The sequence below is a fragment of the Lactuca virosa genome, chromosome 6, assembly GCF_052849685.1.
Source record: "Lactuca virosa cultivar CGN04683 chromosome 6, Lactuca_virosa_CGN04683_v6, whole genome shotgun sequence".
NCBI lineage: Eukaryota > Viridiplantae > Streptophyta > Magnoliopsida > Asterales > Asteraceae > Lactuca > Lactuca virosa.
This window is the reverse complement of record NC_136431.1, coordinates 199,469,742-199,494,162: the sequence shown is the minus strand read 5'-3', so window position 1 is coordinate 199,494,162 and position 24,421 is coordinate 199,469,742. Positions and strand designations below refer to the sequence as shown.

At 38.4% G+C, this 24,421-nt stretch overlaps 1 pseudogene; it reads right to left on the bottom strand.

The window, feature by feature from the left end:
* Positions 1-19,903: 19,903 nt before the first annotated feature.
* On the bottom strand, positions 19,904-20,508 carry LOC145120608 (dirigent protein 5 pseudogene; annotated as a pseudogene).
* Positions 20,509-24,421: the final 3,913 nt, after the last annotated feature.

Here is a 24,421-nt window from a genome sequence, read left to right as displayed (position 1 = left end):
TCCAAGAGTTAGATAGAGAGAATAGCCTTTGGTTTATTTATATTCGTGATTGAAGTGTTAATGAGAGATAATTATCATATGTGTTAGGCGGAGGCTAGATCGGTGATTCGTGTACGAGGTTTATTTCTTGCTTACGCGGTGAGTCTTCTCACTCTACTTACCATGAGTGGTAACTTTGTGTGACCGGAGGGTCTTGTATGCTTATATTGAGTATTGTGATATCCTGCATTATGTCTTTGTGATTTATGTTGTGTATTATTCTGAGCTTTACTGAGTTAGGAACGGAGGGTCTACCCGAGTTGTGGGACCGGAGGGTTCCACCGAGACACATTGACCGGAGGGTCTTATTTGAGATATATCCATGAGAGGCTAATGAGTTATGTGTGGTATTTTGGGAAACTCACTAAGCTTTGTGCTTATCGTGTTATGTGTTATGTGTTTCAGGTACTTCTCAGGATCACGGGAAGGCACCGACTTGATTGTACACACGAGGCGGAGTTATGTTTTGAGGATCCTGGATTGTGTTTAAACAATTTATGAACATGTGTTTTGATAAGTTGTCATTTTGGAGATTTGTGAACTATGTTTATGAGATTTATGTGATTTTTAAAATGAAAAATTTGTTTGAAAATTTACAGTGTTACAAGTTGGTATTAGAGCCTTGGTTTGAGGGATTCGGATGTACCTTCGGGTGTGTCTGGACTCAAACTGAGGATTTGAAAAAAAAAATCATAAGAAATGATTTTTCTAAAATCGAGTAAGAGTTTTAAGAGAAAAACGACTTGGAGCAATGTGTACAATCAGCGAGAGCCCGAACGGTAATTTCCCAAAATACCCTTACTTATTTGTGTTATGAGATAATTATGAGATGTTAGGGATGCATGTTAGAGTATAGGCTAGGTATTTCATATTTAGGGCTAGATTTGCCTGATTTGTGATGCCTTAGCCTAGGAGTTGCTGCTATCTATTATTTGCCATGAGTATATGTTGAGTTGGAGTATCTAGCAGGAATCACTTAGAAAGAGTTCTGAGTCAAGGGATAATCTAGGAGAGATACCTGGATGAGCATAGAAGAGGTCTACTGAGAGAGTAGTCTGATATTTGTGAGAGATAGAGTACTTGTAAATTGGGACCCTAGGAGGAGGACTTGGGGTGACTACAGGTTGGTGTGGAAGGTAGTATTGGGCCCGTACTACTGAAAGCACCAAATCTGTGTGCAACCCAAGTAAGAATCCTTAGGGTACCAAGGAGCATGTAAGGGCGGGAAAATAGAGTGTGAGTATGCTCGAGCGAGTCTCTGATGGTGGGTACACGCCACAACCCCGAGAGCAGTAGTGCCAGTGACAAGGAGATCCGCGGGATCATTCATGAGAAGGTGGCCGCAGCTATTCGAGAGGCGATACCGGAGATGTTTGGGTCTATTAAGACCACCCTGATTGAGACATTTGACGAGCGATATGCCGCTGTTACTAAGGCTGCTGCTGCTGCAGCCACTGCAGCTGTTGCCGCTGCTAGGCCGTAGGGAGGTGACTCGTTGTTGTTCTGGGAGTTCAGCAACACGAAGCCACCAGAGTTTGATGGGACACAAGATCCGATTGCAGCCATGAGATGGATCTCTGACATCGAAGGATGCTTTTACATGTGTTCATGCCCCGATCATTTGAGAGTTCAGTTTGCACTGAACCAGCTTCGCTTGGGAGCGAAGGACTGGTGGAAATTCGTGACAACCAGCTTTACTCCTGCAGATCATGCTGCAGTGACATGGGAGAGATTTACACAGTTGTTTCGAGACGAGTATGTTCCCCAGGTGGAGAGGGAACGGTTAGCCCAAGAGTTTCTGTCTCCCAAGAAGAAGGCAGAAACTGTGACTGAGATCTCGAGGATGTTCCACGAGAGGGCGTTGTTTTCCCCTGAGCATGTGTCTATTGAGCAGGCACGTGTGAGCCGATATCTAAGCATACTGAGGAGGGATATACGGGAGTTCATAGCGAACTCGTCATACCGGACATTGGTTGAGCTTCAGACCAATGCCAGGAGGAGGGAGATTGAGTTAGAGTTACAGACCAGGGAGGAGGAGGAGTCCCGGGGTAGAGACAGGAGACCGATACATTCGCAGCCGGCGACGAAGCGGGCGAAGCCCGCTGATGCGAAAGCGGGGAGCCAGAAGGGCCGCACATGTGGCAAGTGCGGAAAGAGTCACGAGGGATCATGTCGGGCAGGGATTTGCTATAAATATGGCAAATAGGGTCACATGGCGAAGGATTACCCCAAGGAGTTTGCAGTTTGCTTTCACTACAACCAGACCGGCCATCGGAAGGCCGAGTGCCCTCGGCTCATTCAGGGATCGGCCTAAGGTTCCACTCCTGCTGCTTTGCGTGCTACTGATAGTCGTCCCATGAAGGCCGAGGTTCCGAGGGCTCGTGGGAGAGCTTTTCAGCTGACAGCGGAGGAGGTCCGCATAACACCTGATGTCGTGGCTGGTACGTATTTCCTTAATTATATTATTTTGAGATTTGTTGTACTTATTATGTGTTGTATATAGGTACTTTTCTTGTGAGTTCTGTACCTACTTTGGTGCTATTTGACTCGGGTGCGAGTCGATCCTTCGTGTCTTTAGCTTTTAGTCGTCACATCAGTATCCGACGTGAGGCGTTGAGTCGACCTCTGAGAGTTTCTATAGCCGACGAGCAAGCGGTTTTCGCTACTGATGTATTCCGGGGATGTGTACTAGAGATTTTTGGTGTTGAGTTCCCGATAGACCTGGTACCGATCACGATGGGTGATGTCTGTGTCGTAGTGGGCATGGATTGGTTGAGTCGGTTTGGAGATGTGATCGACTGTGAGCGTCAACTGGTGACCATACGATACCCTAGTGGGGGAGTGCTTATGGTTTATAGCGAGGGTACCAGATCTGGATCAGCTTTCTGCTCTGCTTCCAGGGAAATACAGAGTCTACAGCAGGGTTGTATGGGCTTTTTGGCATACGTGATGGATACGCAGGTTGCTACAGAGAGGCCGAGTTCTATCGCTGAGGTTCCGATAGTGTGCGCGTTTCCGTATGTTTTTCCCGAGGAGTTTCCAGGTGTGCCTCCCGAGAGGCAGGTGGAGTTCCAAATTGATTTGCTTCCGGGTGCGGCGCCTATTGCCAAGGCACATTATCGCCTTGCGCTGCCTGAGATGCAGGAGGTATCCTCACAGCTCCAGGAGCTGCTGGGGAAATGTTTTATCAGACCGAGTAGCTCACTGTGGGGAGCTCCGATCCTTTTTGTCAAGAAAAAAGAAGGTTCACACCGGATCTGCATCGATTACCGGGAGTTGAACAAGCTGACGGTCAAGAACCGTTATCCACTACCGAGGATCGACGATTTATTTGATCAGTTGCAGGGGCATCTTGGTTTTCCAAGATTGATTTGAGATCTGTATATCATTAGATGAGAGTTTGCGAAGAGGATATCCAGAAGACGACCTTCAGAACTTGTTATGTGCATTACGAGTTTGTGGTGATGCCTTTCGGGCTCACCAACACACCGGCATCGTTCATGGATCTCATGAACCGGGTGTGCAGGCCCATGTTGGATCGGTCGGTGATCGTGTTCATCGACGAAATTCTGGTATACTCGAGGTTCAGAGAGCAGCACGAGGAGCATCTTCGAGAGATTCTTGGAGTATTGAGGGCTAAGAGGCTTTATGCCAAATTCTCCAAGTGTGATTTATGGTTACGAGAGGTCCTGTTCCTGGGAGATCTCGTTAATCAGAATGGGATATTGGTCGACCCATCCAAGATTGAGGCAGTTATGAGATTGGAGGTGTCGAGATCCCCATCCAAGATCAGGAGTTTTCTGGGTTTGGCCGGATACTATCGGAGATTTATCATAGATTTCTCCAAGATTGTTGTTCCTCTTACCAGATTGACCTGGAAGGGTGTTAGTTTTGCTTGGGGGCTCGAGCAACAGGCCTCATTCGAAACTCTTTGCCAGAGATTGTGCGAAGCTCCAGTGTTAGCCCTTCCCGAAGGAGTGGAGGACTTTGTAGTCTACTGTGATGCATCTATATCCTGGATGGGTGCGGTGTTGATGCAGATGGGGCATGTGATAGCATACGCATCGAGGCAGTTGAAGCCTCATGAGACGAGGTATCCCACCCACGATTTGGAGCTGGGGGCGGTGATGTTCGCCATCAAGATCTGGCACCACTATCTTTATGGAGTCCGGTGCACCATATATACGGACCGTAAGAGTCTGAAGTACCTCATGGATTAGCCCAACCTGAATATGAGACAGAGGAGGTGGTTAGATGTAGTGAAAGACTACGACTGTGAGATCTTATATCACCCAGGCAAGGATAATGTGGTAGCCGATGCCTTGAGCCATATATCAAAGAGTGCTCCGATTCGAGACATGTGTATGAGGATGACGGTGATGACTCCAATCCTAGATACCATCCAAGAGGCTCAGGTAGAGGCTGTGAGACCATAGAACCTCAAGAGGGAGCGAGTGATCGGGCAGTTTTTCGAGTTTAAGACGGATAGTCGGGGGCTTATGACTTTCCGTAGGCGGATTTGGGTGCCCTATGCAGGTGGAGCTCGGCGCATACTGATGGAGGAGGCACATAGATCGTGACTATCAATCCATCCAGGAGCCACTAAGATGTATTTGGATATGAAGAGAGATTACTGATGGCCCTGTATGAAGAGGGATGTGGCTCGGGTAGTCGAGAGGTGATTAATTTTTCATCGGGTTAAGGCGTTGCACCAACGTCCACCTGGCCCGTTGCAGCCTTTAGAGATTCCTCAGTGGAAGTAGAAACAGATATCCATGGATTTTATCACCAAATTACCGAGAACCGGGCGAGGTGTCGACACGATATGGGTGATTGTGGACCGGTTGACGAAGAGTGCTCACTTCCTTGCTATCAGTGGGAGCTCTTCTGTAGAGAAATTGGCCGAGATTTATGTGAGAGAGGTGGTGGCATGGCATGGAGTGCCAACATCGATAGTGTCAGATCGGGATGTGCGCTTTACTTCCAGGTTCTGGAAGAGGTTTGATGAGGAGTTGGGTACCCGATTGCACTTCAGTACCGCATACCACCCAAAGACAGACGGGCAGAGTGAGCGGACGATTCAGACGCTTGAGGACATGCTGCGTGCATGTGTTATGGACTTCGGAGGAAGTTGGGACACCTATTTGCCCTTGGCTGAGTTTTCTTATAACAACAACCATCATTCCAGTATTGGTATTCCTCCCTTTGAGCTCTTATATGAGAAGGAGTGTCGGACTCCCATCTGTTGGGGAGAAGTAGGGAAGAGAGTGATGGGTGGCACTGAGATAGTACTCAAGACGACTGAGCAGATTTAGCAGGTCAGACAGACCCAGAGTCGCCAGAAGAGTTACGCAGACCGGCGACGATCCGAGCTAGAGTTCCAGGTTAGAGATTTTTTTCTCCTAAAGGTATCCCCGTGGAAAGGGGTGATCCGATTCAAGAAGCGGGGAAACATGGGTCCTAGATATATCGGTCCTTTCAGAGTGACTGCCAGAGTGGGGAATGTAGCTTATCGGTTGGAGCTACCTGCAGAGTTGAGCCAGATTCGTAACACCTTCCACGTGTCTCAGTTGAGGAAGTGTGTAGCCGATGAGACGGCAGTGGTACCCTTAGAGGACATTCAGGTTGATGCAAGCCTGGACTATATTGAGAGACCGACAGTGATTTTGGATAGAAAAGTTAAGACCCTTAGGAACAAGGAGGTGCGACTGTTTAAGGTGCAGTGGGAGCACCACAGGGGATCCAAGTGGACTTGGGAGCCGGAGTCTGAGATGCGCGAGCAGTACCCAACGTTGTTTCCGGAGCATGAATTCGAGGGCGAAGTCTGATTCTAGTAGGGGAGAATTGTAACATCCCGGCTCCCATGTATAATATTTATATATTTATTTATGATTTTATTGAGCAACTCGACGAGTAGGATGCCCCAACTCGTCGAGTAGAGGCAGATCGGCCACGTGGGTTTTATGACCAACTCGACGAGTCGAAGGGACCAGCTCATCGAGTTGGCGCTGTGAGAGGAAACCTTAAATCTCCAGGGTTGGGTCCTATTTAAAGGACCTTAAGCCCTCATTTCCACCTCACCAGCCACCTTACTCCCCTGTGTCAAACCCTAATCCTCTATATTGAGCTAAGAGAGAAAGAGAGCTAATCTTTGGGCATTTTAGTGCATCTTTTGAAGAGAAGAGAAGAGTATCAAGGCAAGGAATGAGAAGAGGCTGTCTGATCTGGTGTTATTTCATCTATAGCTTCTGTAGAAGGTAAAAAGTCTTCACCTTGCTCATTAATGTTATTAGATCTCGTTTTCATGGAGTTTTAGGGCTTTTTCCATCTATTCTTGAGACTTTGAGTGTGTTGAGCTTACCACGTGATTGAGACTTCAGATCTGGACCTTGTGAGGTCCCTAGAGTCCAAAGGTCCCAACTTTATCCAACTTTAGAGGAGCTTTTATGCTTAGGACCCTAAATGGAGCTTGTTTTGGCATTTCAAGCCCTAAGTACCATGCATGGACGTAAAGATTGTTGCTTTACGTGGTATCTCAGCCTTGGGAGGCTAGATCTAGAGTTTGGGGTTGTGAATCAGCCTTAAAACATCTGAATGAGAAAAGAGACTTAAGGGACTCACCGAGTTGATGAGCCAACTCGACGAGTCAGCTAGGGTTTTCCCCGACGAGTCTGGACATGAGTAACTCGGTGAGTTGATGAGACAACTCGACGAGTTAAGATGGATTTTCGCGACGATTCTGAAGAAACGAGGGGACTCGACGAGTTACAGAGATGCACTCGACGAGTCGGGTGAACATGGACTGTTGACTCGAGTGTTGACTTCAGTTGACTTTAGGGTTTGGTCAAGACAGGGATTATGGAGACCATGGAGGGGTAGAATGGTCTTTTACCCATTCCAAGAGTTAGAGAGAGAGAGAGAGAATAGCCTTTGGTTTATTTAGAGTCGTGATTGAAGTGTTAATTAGAGATAATTATCATATGTGTTAGGCGGAGGCTAGATCGGTGATTTGTGTACAAGGTTTATTTGCTTGCTTACGAGGTGAGTCTTCTCACTATACTTACCATGAGTGGTAACTTTATGTGAACGGCGGGTCTTGTATGCTTATATTGAGTATTGTGATATCCTGCATTATGTCTTTGTGATTTATGTTGTGTATTATTCTGGGCTTTACTGAGTTAGGACCGGAAGGTCTACCCGAGTTGTGGGACCGAAGGGTTCCACTGAGACACATTGACCGGAGGGTCTTATTTGAGATATAGCCATGAGAGGCTAATGAGTTATGTGTGATATTTTGGGGAACTCACTAAGCTTCATGCTTACCGTGTTATGTGTTTCAGGTACTTCTCAAGATCACGGGAAGGCGCCGGCTTGATTGTACACACGAGGCGGAGTTATGTTTTGAGGATCTTGGATTGTGTTTAAACAATTTATGAACATGTGTTTTGATAAGTTTTCATTTTGGAGATTTGTGAACCATGTTTATGAGATTTACATGATTTTTAAAATGAAAAATTTGTTTGAAAATTTACGGTGTTACATAGGCCCAATTCCATAACATCCATGGTCCAACCTTTCCAAGCCCACTAATGGCCCAATTTTCTAAATTGGGCGCAACTCCTCAAATGGGCCTTCCCTTAAGCCCAAACATGTCCTTAGCCCAATAACTGACTTTTAATGGCCTACTAAGGCCTAATAACTAAGAAGTCCAAAGATTGGCCCAAATCGAGGCCTAACATCGAAGAATCTGAATGCAGTGAGTACGCGGGGCGTAGTCCTCTGTACGCTAAGCGTACAGACTGCATGGCTTATACGTTGCACGTACGGGCTTATACGCCCAACGTACTACCCTATTAAGCCATAAACTCCAAAAGGGCTTATTCCCTTGAGACCTTAAGCTCCAAACATAGATCCGAGTCCACTAAAGTGTCTTAATCCATAAAGTCGATTACTTGGTGGCTTGCAACCCACCAAATGGACCCAAACTTGAAATGTGACAACTATCTTCCATGGAAATGACTAGAACTCATGCATGGCCACAAAAGGACCTTCAAGATTGAAACTTTTCTGGTCTTGGGACTCATATGCACTAAGGGTGGTAACCCTAAGCCTAGAAACGGATTTGGACCATAAAAATCCATTCTTGGGACCAAAAAGGTCCAAAACACCATTATCATAGATCTAATCATACTTGAGGCAAGTTGTGAGCTTTTTAACTCAAATGAGTGCTAAATGGTGATGCTATCTCAGATTCTTGAGCTCAAGCTACTCAAGTTCTTCTTCTTCAACTTCTTCTTTCTCATTCCAAGCTTCTAAACACCATAATGAGCTTCACAAGGCCAAAAACACACAAAGATGAGGAACGACGGGTTTCTAGGGTTTCTGAGTCAAGGTGGCTGGTAAGGAGGCTAGGGTTTCGGACATAATGTGGTATTTATATGGCTTAAACCCTAAAAATTAAGGTTTTGAGTCTGCTCGCATACGTTGCGCGTACGCGCATCAACCCCCCGCATCCAATGCTGCATTATGCCCTGTGTACGCCAAACTTACGCCCAGCATACGCCTTCAGGCGGCCCAATACACAACGGCCCACTCACTAAGGCCCAACTCAACAATCCAATATTAAACTCATAGTCCAACAATTAATTATAAGGAAATTAAATAATTATCATTGCCTCAAGTCCCGGGTATTACAGTACAAAACATCAAAGTCTCAACCCCACCATACCCTGTTGACATATAAATAACAATAACGTATATCCTACAACAAATAATCATATAACCATTCAATAGACAACATGCAGATCTTCATATCACTACCGTATAACAACATCCTCTATATCAAGATACATAAACTAATGGGTTGGCATTGGTCCCACAAGAACAGTGAGGAAACTCACATCTCAGTTTGAAAAGATTGCTGAACAGGACACTGCTCCGAATATCATCTCTACCGGTCACCTATTCAACAAATAACGACCAATATCAAATACAACCCAAAATACCCTTAGGTCAAACTTGGTCAAATGCTGGTCAAAGTCAAAATCGAATCCACACTCGAAAGTCCCATAGCCACTCGTCACGTCGTGACCCCTAGCGGTCACGTCGTGACCTAATAAGTCAAAATAGACGAGGAACACCATCCTCACGTCGTGACACCAAAGTGCTCACGTCGTGAGGACACTCTAGACATAAGTGCTTAATAAAACTCTTAACCCTTTTTCGGACAAGCAACCAAATCCTCTTTAGTGTCTTATTTACTCTAGAACATCATAAAAATCATGGAGTTTTGGACATGCATGTCCTAAACACTAACTAGGGTACAAAAGTGTTGGGTTTTGAGCATTCTAACACTCTTATGGTGTACATGCAACCCTAGAAACCTTGGATCTATGTTTGACTAAGATACATGCAAAATGATTTTTCCAAGGTTCATAATAACTCGTAATACAAAAACAAGTAGAATAACATACCTCTTAGAAGCTTGGATTCCTTGATGACTTTGTGAGCCTAGCACCCCAAATGTCATGCCTCAAATGCTTCACACAACACCCAAATTCTTGGAATAACCTTGAGAGAATTACACTAAACTCTAAATTGGCTAGCCCTCTTACTTGCTTGTAGTAGTGCCAATTTTGATAGACAAGGAGCCTTTATATAGTTGTGACACAATTAGGGTTACACCATGTAAACCCTAATTGTCATGGCTTTCCACATTCCATGATCCATGGGTTTGTAACTCCCATGGACTATCCATGGAGCTCCATATGGGTTATAACCCAATCCATACAAACCATGGATCATTAGCCCACTATACAAGAATAGATTATTTACATAATCAACCCCATATATTTAATTAGTCTCTTTTTGATCACTTAATTAATTCAAGATTAATTCTTTGATCAATACTAATTAAATAATATTATTAATATATTAGTACTTATAATATATTAATTCACCTAAAGTGTCCTTTCTCTCATTTTGGTCTATCCAATTATTGCAATGCCATGCAACCCAAATGGACCATGCCGGGTCGGGTCAAGTACATACCAAATATAGTTATGGACATAGACACTATATCCAACAGTCTCCCACTTGGATAAGTCTAATAACTATAGTTGCAAATATGACTTCAGAATCCGACTAGCAATCGTAGCTCTTTCAAAGTCTCTTGGAACTAAGATGATGATGATGATACGCCATTTAAGATAAGTGATCATATAATCCTCTGTTCTCAAGATATCAGCCGGACAAACACATGGAACATGGTCTTACTTATTGTCCAACATTTGTTTCTCGATCTTTGACTTGTTTGACATAGAACTAAATTGAACACATCAATTAGGTTCTTACCGGGCCCGGTACATAGGTCAAAACAAAATCATCGAGGGGCCCAGATATCGCTTCTAATCCTAGAAGGAACAGATAAACTTCGACTCATATGCTTGTACTGACTACTTATTGAATTATGCACAAAAGCACGTTTTATAACATCGAGTTACCAATGCGTTTTCGTACAATCAATGTATAACCAATTCATAGTCAACAACTCATATCTCTAGGTTTGAAGATTTATATGATATTACCGTCTCACGATCACTCGAGATAAATTCCATGAAGTGATACAAGTGAGCGTGGGTTGAGTCGAATACTCAGAACTTATGAGCACTCATGAATGTCGCAGCAACCAATGCTATGTCTAATACACCTTAGACAGTCTACAAACCCAATTCATGACAGTCTTAATTCAATACCTACTTCCAAAGTATGACTGATTGTGGAGAGTTTGAATAATATAATTATCCTGGAAGTCAAAACATGCAAAATTGAAACAATAGTAAACGATTAACATAAGATAGTAACACTTTACTCATAAATAAGTAACAAATTATATTTAATCATCAAATGTCAATTACATTTTACAAGTTTCACAACTATCTAATTATTAAAACTAATATCATCCCTCAGCCCGATGCGCCTTGCATGCTGTAAATGCTTAACCCTACTCAGTCGCTTCGTGGGGGGATCTGCTAGGTTCTCATCTGATGATACCCTCTTTGCTACGAGGAGTCCTTCTTCTATTCGATGTCTGATGAAATGGTATTTTCTATCAATGTGCCTAGATCTTCCGTGATCTCTTGGTTCCTTAACCAAAGCTACCACACTTTCGCTGTCACAGAAAATTTCCATTGGCTCCTTTATAGCTGGTACAACTCCAAGGTCTCCGATGAAGTTCTTTAGCCATATCGTCTCCTTTGCAGCCTCGCTTGCTGCTATGTACTCTGATTCACAAGTAGAATCAGCTACTGTCTCCTGTTTGGAAATTTTTCAAGTAATTGCTCCTCCATTTAGGATAAAGACCCAGCCTGACTGAGAGCGGAAATTATCCCTATCAGACTGAAAGCTAGCATTGCTGTATCCTACCACTCTCAAGTCATCACTGCCACCAAGGGTAAGGACCCAGTCCTTAGTCCTTCGCAGATACTTGAGAATGTTCTTTACTGCGGTCCAGTGAGACTTTCCAGGGTTTCCTTGATATCTGCTGACCATGCTCAAGGAAAAGGCCACATCAGGGCAAATACAAGTCATAGCATACATGATTGAGCCCACAGCGGAAGCATATGGTACATGACTCATCTCAGCTATCTCGGTCTCTGTACTCGGAGTCTGGGTCTTACTCAGTTTGGCATTACTCTGGGTTGGTAATTCCCCTTTCTTGGAATCCTGCATACTGAACCTCTTCAGTACCTTATCCAAGTAAGTACTCTGACTAAGTCCAATTAGTCTCTTACTCCTGTCTCTCAATATCCTTATCCCTAGGATATAGGCAGCTTCCCCAAGGTCCTTCATAGCGAAACACTTCCCAAGCCAGGACTTAATCTCCTGCAAGGTTGGTATGTCATTTCTTATGAGTAGTATGGCATCCACATACAACACCAAGAAGCTAACTATACTCCCACTAGCCCTAACATATACACAGGACTCATCTTCACTCCTCGAAAAACCAAACTCCTTGACTTTCTCATCGAAGCAAAGATTCCATCTGCGAGGTGCTTGTTTTAATCCATAAATGGATTTCTCAAGCTTACACACTCTATTAGGATACTTTGTATTGACAAAACCCTCTGGCTGAGCCATGTAAACATCCTCAGCGAACTTCCCATTAAGGAAAGCGGTTTTGACATCCATTTGCCATATTTCATAATCATGAAATGCAACAATGGCTAGCATAACCATAATAGACTTAATCTTTGCTACTGGTGAAAAGGTCTCATCATAATCAACTCCCAGAGTTTGAGAATAGCCCTTTGCAACCAGTCGCACCTTATAAGTGTGTATATTACCATCCATGTCGGTCTTCTTCTTGAAGATCCATTTACACCCAACTGTCTTACGGCCTGGTACATTGTCAACCAAGTTCCAAACTTGATTGTCATACATGGACTGTATCTCGCTGTCCATAGCCTCTTTCCATTTAGCAGCCTCAGGGCCTGCCATGGCTTCCGTGTAGCTGTTAGGTTCATCCAGACTTACTAGTGTACTATCACTGATAAGCGTATCACCTTCCGCAGTAATATGGAAACCATAGTAATGCTCAGGTGCATTCCTAACTCTCGTGGAACGCCTTAGAGGTATGGGCTCATCTATCGGATCAACAGGAGTTTCCTCCTCAGGTTGGTCACTAGTGTTTGAGGTTCCTTCACCGCTTGACTCTTGAAGCTCTTCAAAGTCAATTTGCCTCCCAGTGTGTCAATTTGCCTCCCACTGTCTCCTTGGCTTATAAATTCTCTCTCTCGAAAGACTCCTCTTTTAGCTACAAAGACCACATTCTCACTGGGTCTATAGAAGAGATAACCAAAGGATTTGTGTGGGTAGCCGATGAAAATACATCTCTCACTTTGAGGTTCGAGCTTGTCATGAGACTCGCGCCTCACGAAAGCCTCGCAACCCCAAATCTTGATGTGGTCCAAGTTGGGAACTTTCCCAGTCCACATCTCATGAGGTGTTTTGGCAACCTTCTTTGTAGGGACTAGATTAAGGATGTGGGCGGCAGTCTCTAAGGCATACCCCCAGAATGAGATTGGTAACGAAGCTCGACTCATCATGGAACGAACCATATCCAATAAGGTTTGATTACGCCTCTCTGCTGCACCATTCAACTGTGGTGTCCTAGGAGGTGTCAATTATGAGACAATCCCACATTCCTTAAGATAGTCAAGGAACTCAATACTAAGATACTCTCTTCCCCGATCCCATCGGAGTATCTTGATGTTCCTGCTCAGTTGATTCTCCACTTCCTGCTTAAACTCTTTGAATTTCTCAAAGGTCTTTGACTTATGCTTGATTAAATAGATATATCCATATCTACTATAATCATCAGTAAAAGTCACATAATACCGATTAGCATCTCTTGTGGCACTCTTGAAGGGTCCACACACATCAGTGTGTATGAGGTCCAACAAGCCCTCACCCCTCTCACAAGTACCAGTGAAGGGTGACTTTGTCATTTTTCCAAGTAAACAAGATTTGCAACTATCATTCGACTTTAGATCAAATGATTCCAGGACTCCAGCCTTTTGGAGTTGGCCTATGCGCTTCTTGTTGACATGTCCAAGATGGCAATACCACAAAGATGCTTTGTCTAAGCTATCTGAAGAATCAATACACAACACATTATTTCCTAGATTATCTACAACATTCACAGCTTCATATACACCATCACAAGGTAATGCTTTAAAGTAAAATACATCATTGTAATAAACATTAATAGCACCATTATCATTATCAAACGAAAAGGAAAACCCTTGTTTGTACAAGCCACGAAAGGAAATAATATTTCTCGCCATTTCAGACGAGTAACAACATTTATTCAAATCTAACATTAACCCATTACTAAGCAATAAAGAATAAACTCCTATCTTGGAAACATGTGATGCTTTCTTATTCCCCATGATTAAGTTTATCTTCCCGTGCTCCACTTTATCACTTCTTCTTTGGCCCTGCAAATCAGTACAAATGTGAATACCACAACCTGTATCAAGCACCCAAGAGTTAGTTTTCAATGAGTTATTAGACAATATAGTGTAAATACCTGCATGGGTGGGTTTAACTTTCTCATCCTTTACATCCTGCAAGTATTTGGGGCAGCTCTGTTTCCAGTGCCCCTTTTCCTGGCAGTAGAAGCATTGTGCTTCCTTTGGGTTTGAAGAAGGAGGAATGGAACCTTTCTTGGTTCCACTTGAATAGGAGCCATAAAGAGACTTTCCCTTGGTACCCTTCGAAGGGGTCTTTCTCTTATTCCCCTTTCCTTGCCCAATTGCCAAGACAGGGGCGGTAGTAGGAGTAGGAGTAACAGCTGATTTAAGGCCACTTTCAGCGGTCCTTAAAAGTCCTTGAAGTTTACTCAGTGTGACTTCCTCCTTGTTCATATGATAAGTCATACGAAATTGATCATAACTTGGAGGTAAGGAATGGAGAATGATGTCAATCGCCATTTCTTCAGGAAAGTCCACATTAAGCTTCAATAACCGGTCCACAAACCTTTTCATCTTCTGCAAGTGACCGGTGAGGGATTCTCCCTGCTTCATCCTAGCTGTTATCATGGAGGAAATGATTTCATACCTCTCCTGACGTGCACTCTGATGGTACCTATCCATCAGATCTTGGTGCATTTCAAAAGGGTACAAATCTTCATAGGATTTCTGGAGTTCTGCTGTCATTGTGGCCAACATGATACAAGACACCTTAGTGGCATCTTTCTCATGGGTAGTGTACTCAGCAATCTCCTCAGGAGTAGCAGTTGACTCATCGATAACCTTTAGCTCCTTATCTAGGATATACTCTTTGCCCTCATAGCGAGTAATCATTTTGATGTTCCTAATCCATTCATTGAAATTTGAATCATCAAAAGTGATTTTCCCACACAAGTTCATTAGGGAAAAGGAGCCTGTAGGGTTTGAGCCACTAGCAGTGTTTGAAGACATCTGAAAAGAAAGAAAGACAAGTTTTATTAGATGAAGAGTCCTTAATAAGTCACCCAAATGAAGTATTAAGGCTAGGACCCAAAAAACTATTTATAGTTGGAAGAGGGATGCCGTAATCCAAGCTATAAAATATTTGAAGGTAGGTAAATGACGATTTACAAATTTCCACCACGAAAACGAAATAAATTATTTAGTTTTATTGGATTTGAAATTCCTAGATCTTTTGAGATACATTGAACTTTCAATGGCATGTTTAAATCTCGATTGTGCCCTCTCAAGTTTGTGACTGGGATGCCGAGGATCACAAACAAGGTGTGAATAACCATGCAAATTGACTTGGTACCCTTAACATTTTACCACCTAATCGATGTGCCGGTTAACCACACGCGCTCCATCGATCTATGATAAAATTAAGTTACCCTTTGTCACTCTTACTAGTCCTTGTTAGTGTGTCGGTTAACCACACGCGCTCCACTAACGACTTGGTAAGGTACAAAGTGTAATTTCATGGGTTAGCACCTATTTCACATTTTCCTAAAGTAACTAAGATTGGGAATTATTAAAGTGTAGTTACTTTATAATTTCATTATACTTTTTAATGAAGATTAAAGTCCTTGTCCTACCCGTTCGGCTAACGACCCTCCACCAGTCAAGGAAGCGGTGGGTGAGAGTGGACACCCATTAAGCTGCCATTTTATAGGCAACAACCTTATACCCCCCTTATAGACCGGCTTCGTGAATGAGGCCTACTAACAGTAAGACTGACTTATTCTTATACATATCTATATATTTAAACTTTTAATATAATAATAGTATAAGGGTTGAATTTTAAACTTTTTAAAATTCTAAGGTTCAATTTGGAAATTAAAGTATTAGATTGTAAGACTTTACAAATTCCAAAACTTGAGGGCAAGTATTGAAACTATTCAAGACTTTTCATTTCATAACTTATGAACTTAATGGTTCATTAAAATGAAGACTCTTCATTTTATGTAACCTCTTATTCTTTAATGACACTTTTAAAGAAGTGACTTTTGGTAATCCATAACTTGAGGACAAGTTATGAACTCCATGATTAACCATTAAGATCAAGAATCATACTTACAAGCAAGTTACACATAATTCCTATGATCTTCTAAAACTCATAAGAACATGAATATCAAAATTTCAAGAAGCATATTAACATATATATGTAGGAATTTTGATATTAGCCATTGTAAATGGATTAGCATAAGCATTACACTATCTAAAACAGGTTTTAAAACACCAAAATAGTTTAGGGTAATGTTTCTAGTCCATTTCCAGCAGCAAAACTCGAAAATCTGCATTCTGAGGCTCCTACTCGTCGAGTGCACGAACCTACTCGACGAGTAGGTTGAATTTACTCATGGACTCGTCGAGTCCCCCCATGGACTCGGCGAGTTCATGCTGCAGAATGCAGAAAACTTGAGTTTTTCAACAAGTTTGCATCAAGTATCACACAAACAAGCCTAGGCTCTGATACCACTGTTGGGTTTTGAGCATTCTAACACTCCTGTGGTGTACATGCAACCCTAGAAACCTTGGATCTATGTTTGACTAAGATACATGCAAAATGATTTTTCCAAGGTTCATAATAACTTGTAATACAAAACCAAGTAGAATAACATACCTCTTAGAAGCTTGGATTCCTTGACGACTTTGTGAGACTAGCACCCCAAATGTGATGCCTCAACTGCTTCACACAAAACCACAATTCTTGGAATAACCTTGAGAGAATTACACTAAACTCAAAATTAGCTAGCCCTCTTACTTGCTTGTAGTAGTGCCAATTTTGCTAGACAAGGAGCCTTTATATAATTGTGACACAATTAGGGTTACACCATGTAAACCCTAATTGTCATGGCTTTCCACATTCCATGATCCATGGGTTTGTAACTCCCATGGACTATCCATGGAGCTCCTTATGGGTTTTAACCCAATCCATACAAACCATGGATCATTAGCCCACTATACAAGAATAGATTATTTACATAATCAACCCCATATATTTAATTAGTCTCCTTTTAATCACTTAATTAATTCAAGATTAATTCTTTGATCAATACTAATTAAATAATATTATTAATATATTAGTACTTATAATATATTAATACACCTAAAGTGTCCTTTCTCTCATTTTGGTCTATCCAATTATTGCAATGCCATGCAACCCAAATGGACCATGCCGGGTCGGGTCAAGTACATACCAAATATAGTTATGGAGTTAGACACTATATCCAACAAAAAGGAGGAAATGATACCATATCTCATGCAAGAGTCATAAAACTCAACCATATTCCAGATCTAGCATCTATACTACTCAAGGGACATTGGAGATCCATAAAGTTGTAGCTTTATAGATTCCAACCACTACATTATATTGCACATGAAGGATAACGCATAAGAATCTAGACCTAAGCTTATGGTCTCATGAAGCAATGAACTTGAAACTTACAAAAGGTCCAGAAGGTTTGAAAATGATTGATGATGAGGCTTAAATGTGGAAATTATGGACTAGCTGATCTTCCTCTTCTTTTTCATGGCTACAATCACCACAAATAAGCTTAAGATCAAATATGGATGCTATGGTTTCAAAAGGGAGTGGAAAGAGGTGATGGGGACTGAGGGTGGGCTAACCCTAGCTCTCACTTCCTTTAAATACAAAATAAAACCCCCAAAATTAGGGTTTTCCTCTCACACCAGTCTCACATCGTGAGCCATATGTCCTCACCTCCTGAGCCCAAAGGTGATGTGTGCTTCCATAATTCCCCTCATGACGTGACAAGCATCCTTCACGTCGTCAGCCAGGTTAAAATTCCTAATTTTGAACTTGATAAAATATTCACCTGAACCGAGTGTTACAAATATGAATCTGACTTACTATTTCAACTCTTTGATCATTTACAAATTAAGTGAAATTTACATATGAATCGAAATATATTTCCATAAAGTTTTATAATATTTTGACGTTTTGATTACTCGTAAATTAGTTTTGTAAAACTAATAAATGGATTTTTTTTTAAATATGAATCTGAACTGTATATAATTTAGTTTTTAGAATTCACAATGTGAATTTGACTTACTATTACTCACAATGTGAATTTATGTTTAATGAGTACCAAAAAAAATATAAATTTTGATATATTTATTAATTTTTTTCGATAAAAAATAGACCTTAACTTTTCAGAAAAACAAAGAAAATGACGTGAGTTTTTTGATTTTTTATTATATCAATATGGATCTCTATGGAAAGAAGACCGAAAATCATGACCACCGATATATTCGTTTTCTTTCGATAAAAAACATAGCCTAGAAAAATAAAACAAAAAAAGTGGGTGTTGTTATAATCCAGTGCATGTGCGTCTATTGTAAAAGTCTATAACTCTTCATTTTGTCGTTGATCGTTTTAAAATCTGACGCTTTGAATTGATTCTGTGATTCCTTGATTAATAATTGTTATATATATATATATATATATATATATATATATATATATATATATATATATATATATATATATATATATATATATATATATAGTGATGATCTTTTGCGGACCCATATTTTCACGCGAACTTTCTCATGTGATTTTTTTTTCAAAAAAAATGATTTAAGGCGTTAAATCGGTCATATAAAAGTGCATTCGCTAAAAAATTCTTGAAGAAAAATGTGCACACATGCAGATTATTTTTGAAGTACATATGCACTTCTGACGTTTGTGCATATATGCATTTTTTATGTGTGCACATTTTTTTCGAGATTTTGCGAATGCATTTCTATATGACCGACTTAATGACTTAAGTTACCTTTTAAAAAAATCACATGAAAAAGTTTGCGGAGTTCAGAGGAAAATATGAGTTTACAAAAGATCCTCATCTTTTATATATATATATATATATATATATATATATATATATATATATATATATATATATATATATATATATATATATATATATATATATAACAATCTGGTCATTTTACTGTTATGTTTTTTAAGTCCTAATGTTACCAAAGGCTTTACAAATAATGTGACTAGTGTTGTCTAGTCTACTTTAGTAAAGTTTAGTATACTATTCATTTTAGTCCTATACATCAAATGTTACCTTAACAAGATTAGTATCCTAATTAAAAGGGAATATGATTCGTACATAACAGTTTTTGGTTATATACAACAATTTATGCATTATAGAATTGTACAGCTAGTATAACATTTTAAAACACCAATTGTTGTGTATGAAAAAAAAATATTGTGTACAAATCATTTTCTAATTAAAAGAGATCGAATAAAAGTAGAAATTAGTTTTTTAGTAAACCTCTTATTTTTCTTCCTAGACTTTAGGCCCATGTAATTTGTTTTTCTTCTTTAAATAGATGTAATGCCCGGTAAGTATTTTATTCATTGCATTAATTGGAGCAAACTTTGTTTTTTTCTTCGCTGTTGTTGCTTATAACCTGGACAGAATATCCCACACAACAAACATCTTTTGTTTATCTCCTATTTTCAGTCATCATATTTAGCATACACTTCGATCACAATTAATTAATCCAACACTTAGTACAACGAAAACTAACGATTGAAACTTGCATCTGATAGAATAATCGTAATAGTCAACATCAAAAATTAAATATTATGTTCTTTTAACTTGAAACATATGTTTTAAGCTAGCATCGCGGCTGAAACTGCACATTGCTATCATTGGTAATTATTTTATAGTAGAAAAGATAGGAAAAAAAAAGTAGATAAAAATCCTTATCTTACATTGACAAGAACTCTATAAAGATGATTATAATATATTACAATGTGACATCATGATCGAAAAAGAAACACTGCCATACAAAAAGCTCTTTAGCATCTAAATATTTTTATATGATCAATAGGAATCGTCTGATCTAATAACACTCATATAATTTGATATCCATTTGAAGCCTAAAATAATAATCACCTTGCACAGCATCGGTACGAAAAGTAGCAATCCCTCGTGCCATGAAGAAATCACCTGTGCCACCAACAACAGAAAGATCCCTTGTTTCCTCACCCATCATATCTGCACCCATAATGTTAAGTGTACCTTTATACACACTAGAATTGAAAATCAACGTGTAAGAAAACCAGGCATTATATGTAGTCTTCATATCGTAGAAGTAAAACCCTTGTGCTCGAGCCACAGGGGGAGATAAGAGGTGATTATCTTTGGTCATGGGATCATCGAAGACCACAAGCATTCCATGGTCAAACTTTCCGAGCTTTGTATGGTTTGCAGTTGCAGCTGACGTTGCATTAGAGCCATTTGTGCCATTGAAAAGGATGTCGTGGTAGTAGAGAACCAATCTCTTGCATGGGTTCTTTTCATTCAGTTTTTCCGAATGAGCTAACGTGGAAGAACAGTGCAGTACTATCAAGAATGATAAGAGTATGAAAAGACTGAATGTATGGACTGTTCGTGTCATGATTTCTAGTTTGGTTTTGTGTGCATGTACGAAATGAATTTATTTGTGTTCTATTTATAGTTGCACATGCAGATTATATATAGGTAGATTTGAGAATATACCAATGATTAGATTAATATAAAAATTAAGGAATAAAACAAAAATAACATACAAAAAATAATAAGTTAACAAAATGTGTTTGACTTGTTGGTACGTGTATATATCTCATATCATAAACACATCGATGCAATAATGTCTAATAAGTGGCTCTTTTGGAGATAGTAAATCATTTACTCCATAGTCCATATATTTTATCAAGCCGGCGTCTCGCATCCAAATTCATATTCAAAATTTCGATTTTTGGTTTTGATTCAAATTAATTTTTTTTTATTTTTCGTTTTGATTTTTGATTTTGGTTTTGATCAAGTTTAGTTTTAGGATCGTGTGATGTTTATCAAGTTCGAATTCATATTGGGGTTTGGGATTCCTAATAGAGATTTTCTAGTTTTGATTCAAGTTTAATTTAATTTTACTTTTTATTTTTGGCGGTAGACGTTGGTGGTGGTGTTATCAGGATGAAGGGAAGGATGAAAAAAATGGGGTAGTGAGTTTTTCTAAATGATATTAAAAATATGTAATCATGATATATGCTTAAAAGTTCAAGAATACAATGTTTACAAGAAACACAAATAATACGATGTTTACAAGAAACACAAATATTTTGAGGGAAAAATACAAGACATTATTTGGGTTTGAATTCCAAAATATAGACACAAAAAATTGAATTTTCAGATATAGACATGGATTCCACGGAGGTAGCTCCGCGGATTGGCAAAATCGTAAATAAATTAGGGAATTAAAAAAAAAAAACCTCAAGATCCATTCTACAGAGCTACGGTGGATTCCGCAGAGGTAGCCCCGAGGAATGGATCTTCAGATTTTTTTTTTTTCAAATCGATTCTTCGGGGTTTATATTCATTCCCTAATTAATTATTTTCAAGAAAAAATTATGATAGTATGAATTTTTCTTGACAATGTTTGGAATTAATGTAAGTTGTAAAAAAAATTGGTATTTTAATTGAAGATCTTTACATAAAATAATCATTGGAGGAGATTTTTTTTTTCTTTCTGAAGATTCATTCCTCGGAGCTATCTTCGCGGAGCTCCGCGGAATCCACTGTAGCTCTGCGGAATGGATCTTGAGTTTTTTTTTTTTTTTTTTTTTTTTTTTTAATTTCCTCATTTATTTACGATTTTGCCATTCCGCGGAGCTACAGTGGATTCTGCGGAGCTACGTGGAGCTACCTCCGCGGAATCCATGTCTATACCCGGAAAATTCAATTTTTTGTGTCTATATTTTGAAATTCAACCCTAAATAATGTCTATACCCGGTATTTTCGCATATTTTGATAGTTATTGTCATTCCAATTTTCACAAACTACAAGAACCGATTGTATAATTTTGTGGAAAATCTACGATTTATCATAATTTTCTTGCAGTAGACAAGTACTCTTTATTTATATATTTAGATTTAATTTTTATACAACGTTACTTATAAATATTAAACAATAAACCACCGCTAACGATTCACACGCAAAACAAAGCCTACCGTCGGAAAACGGATCTTCCACGCCTAATCCAAAACTAAGTACCCCTTTTCATATAATCCAAATTTTCTAACAATTATTTCACAGTTATAATAATGATGATTAAAATTATATATATATATATATATATATATATATATATATATATATATATATATATATATATATATATATATATATATATATATATAAAACTTGGGGAATATGTGGTTGTTATAACAAATGAACTGTAACAAAATTCTGATAAATGTGTTATTTATATATGAATATAACTTGTGAGAAGAGTTAATACACGTTTTATTCATATGTGAAAATAACATATGACGAGAACGATGTAACGGTAAGAAGTTTATTACACATTATATTTATATATGAATGATACTTAAACTGTAAAAAAAAAATGACACATACTTTTATTCATCAGTGATTAACGAATACACTATAATAAAAACATGATTTATTTTTATTCATTTATGAATAACGAAAGCTGAAACAATAAAAAAATAAAAATTTAATTTTATCTTAAAATTATATCAATATTGATGTCTATTTATAGAAGATAAAAAATTATGAATTTTGATATATTTATAATAGTTTTTCGGTAAAAATAACTACTTAAAAATTACCAAAAAAACTATGTTTTTGTATATAATATTAATATAAGGATTATCATAATTTAAGGAAACACGTTTGGTTAGAAAATCCACACGTTTGGTTGAAAAAAAAACTATGTAAATAATTGGCTGAGAATAATTTCCTCATTCTCAACATTTTTTATTTTCTTAATTGAACTTATATATATATATATATATATATATATATATATATATATATATATGCTTAGGTTATTCTATTCTAACTAATTATTGTGCGGATATCGTACGCTATGAGAATTAATAGGAGAATAAGTTGTTTAGCAATGCGAATACGTTCGATCTTACATAATTATTGTCATTAACACATTCTCACTAATTAAATCGTCTATAAGGTTATTATACACTTATTATTATTATTCTCATTTCTGTCAGAATGTTTATTGGGCCGTATTCTGTCAGAATGAAAATGAATGAAAAACGATGTGTGAGAACAAAAATAAATAATAATTAGCGAGAATGAATGAAAATGACGATATTTTTGTAATGTTGAATGTATTCGCATTGCTAAACAACTTATTCTCTTAGTAATTCTCATAACATATGATATACACACAATAATTAGTTAGAATACTTGAACCTAGTTCTCTCTCTCTCTCTCTCTATATATATATATATATATATATATATATATATATATATATATGGCTTACGAAATATGTGACTATTATGTATATATAAAACCTTATAAACAATGTAGTTCTGATCCATATATATATATATATATATATATATATATATATATATATATATATATATATATATATCCAAACTAATCATGATATTTCGTTTACTATTCTTCCTTAATCACGTGACTTACTAAACCGATCGAATTTATGTTCTTATTTTTCATTGTGTCTAAGAACTTAAAGCATTAAAAGTCATGACCACTTATTTGATCATATTAAGTTTTAAATTAAAACTGATAGAATAAAAGATAAAAAAAGAACATGCAATAACTCAATCAAGCTTCTCACAAATCATTCGATATAAATTTTCAATTAAATGACAAAACATTTGAGTTATATTCGTTAAAAAATATTGATTTTTTATTTCCCTATAAACTTCAATAATGTTTTGCTATTAAAAGATATATAATCGATTTTTTTCATTCTATTATTTAACTTAATTCAATGGTATTCTATTAAAAAATAAAATTAAGAGAAAATGGAATTGTGTTTGTTTTGTTTAAAACTACATCGTATAAAAGGTTCTATACCTAAACTTAGGTACATAACAGCCACATATTCATTTGTCATATATATATATATATATATATATATATATATATATATATATATATATATATATATATATATATATATATATATATAATTAAAGAATATATTTATTGCCTTTGTCGCTTTGATTCAACTACTTCCACTACAAACACTAATGAAGATACCGAAATCATATGGATGATAGTTTCGTAAAATTTGGTCTAAAATATAGTGAACTCAAGTTATGAAATATCTATATTTCAAAAAGTTAACTAAGATAATAATATTATGGGCTGAAGAAAGTTACAAAAGGCATATTTAAATACTTACAACGTACCAAGGTTATAAAACTTACAATTCTACTTTTATTCATTTTACGTTTTACCCTTTGCAAGTTCATGGTCCTAGTATCAGATCAAATCGGGCTCAAAAGATTCTATCAAAATTAAATTGTCTCCAAATTGATT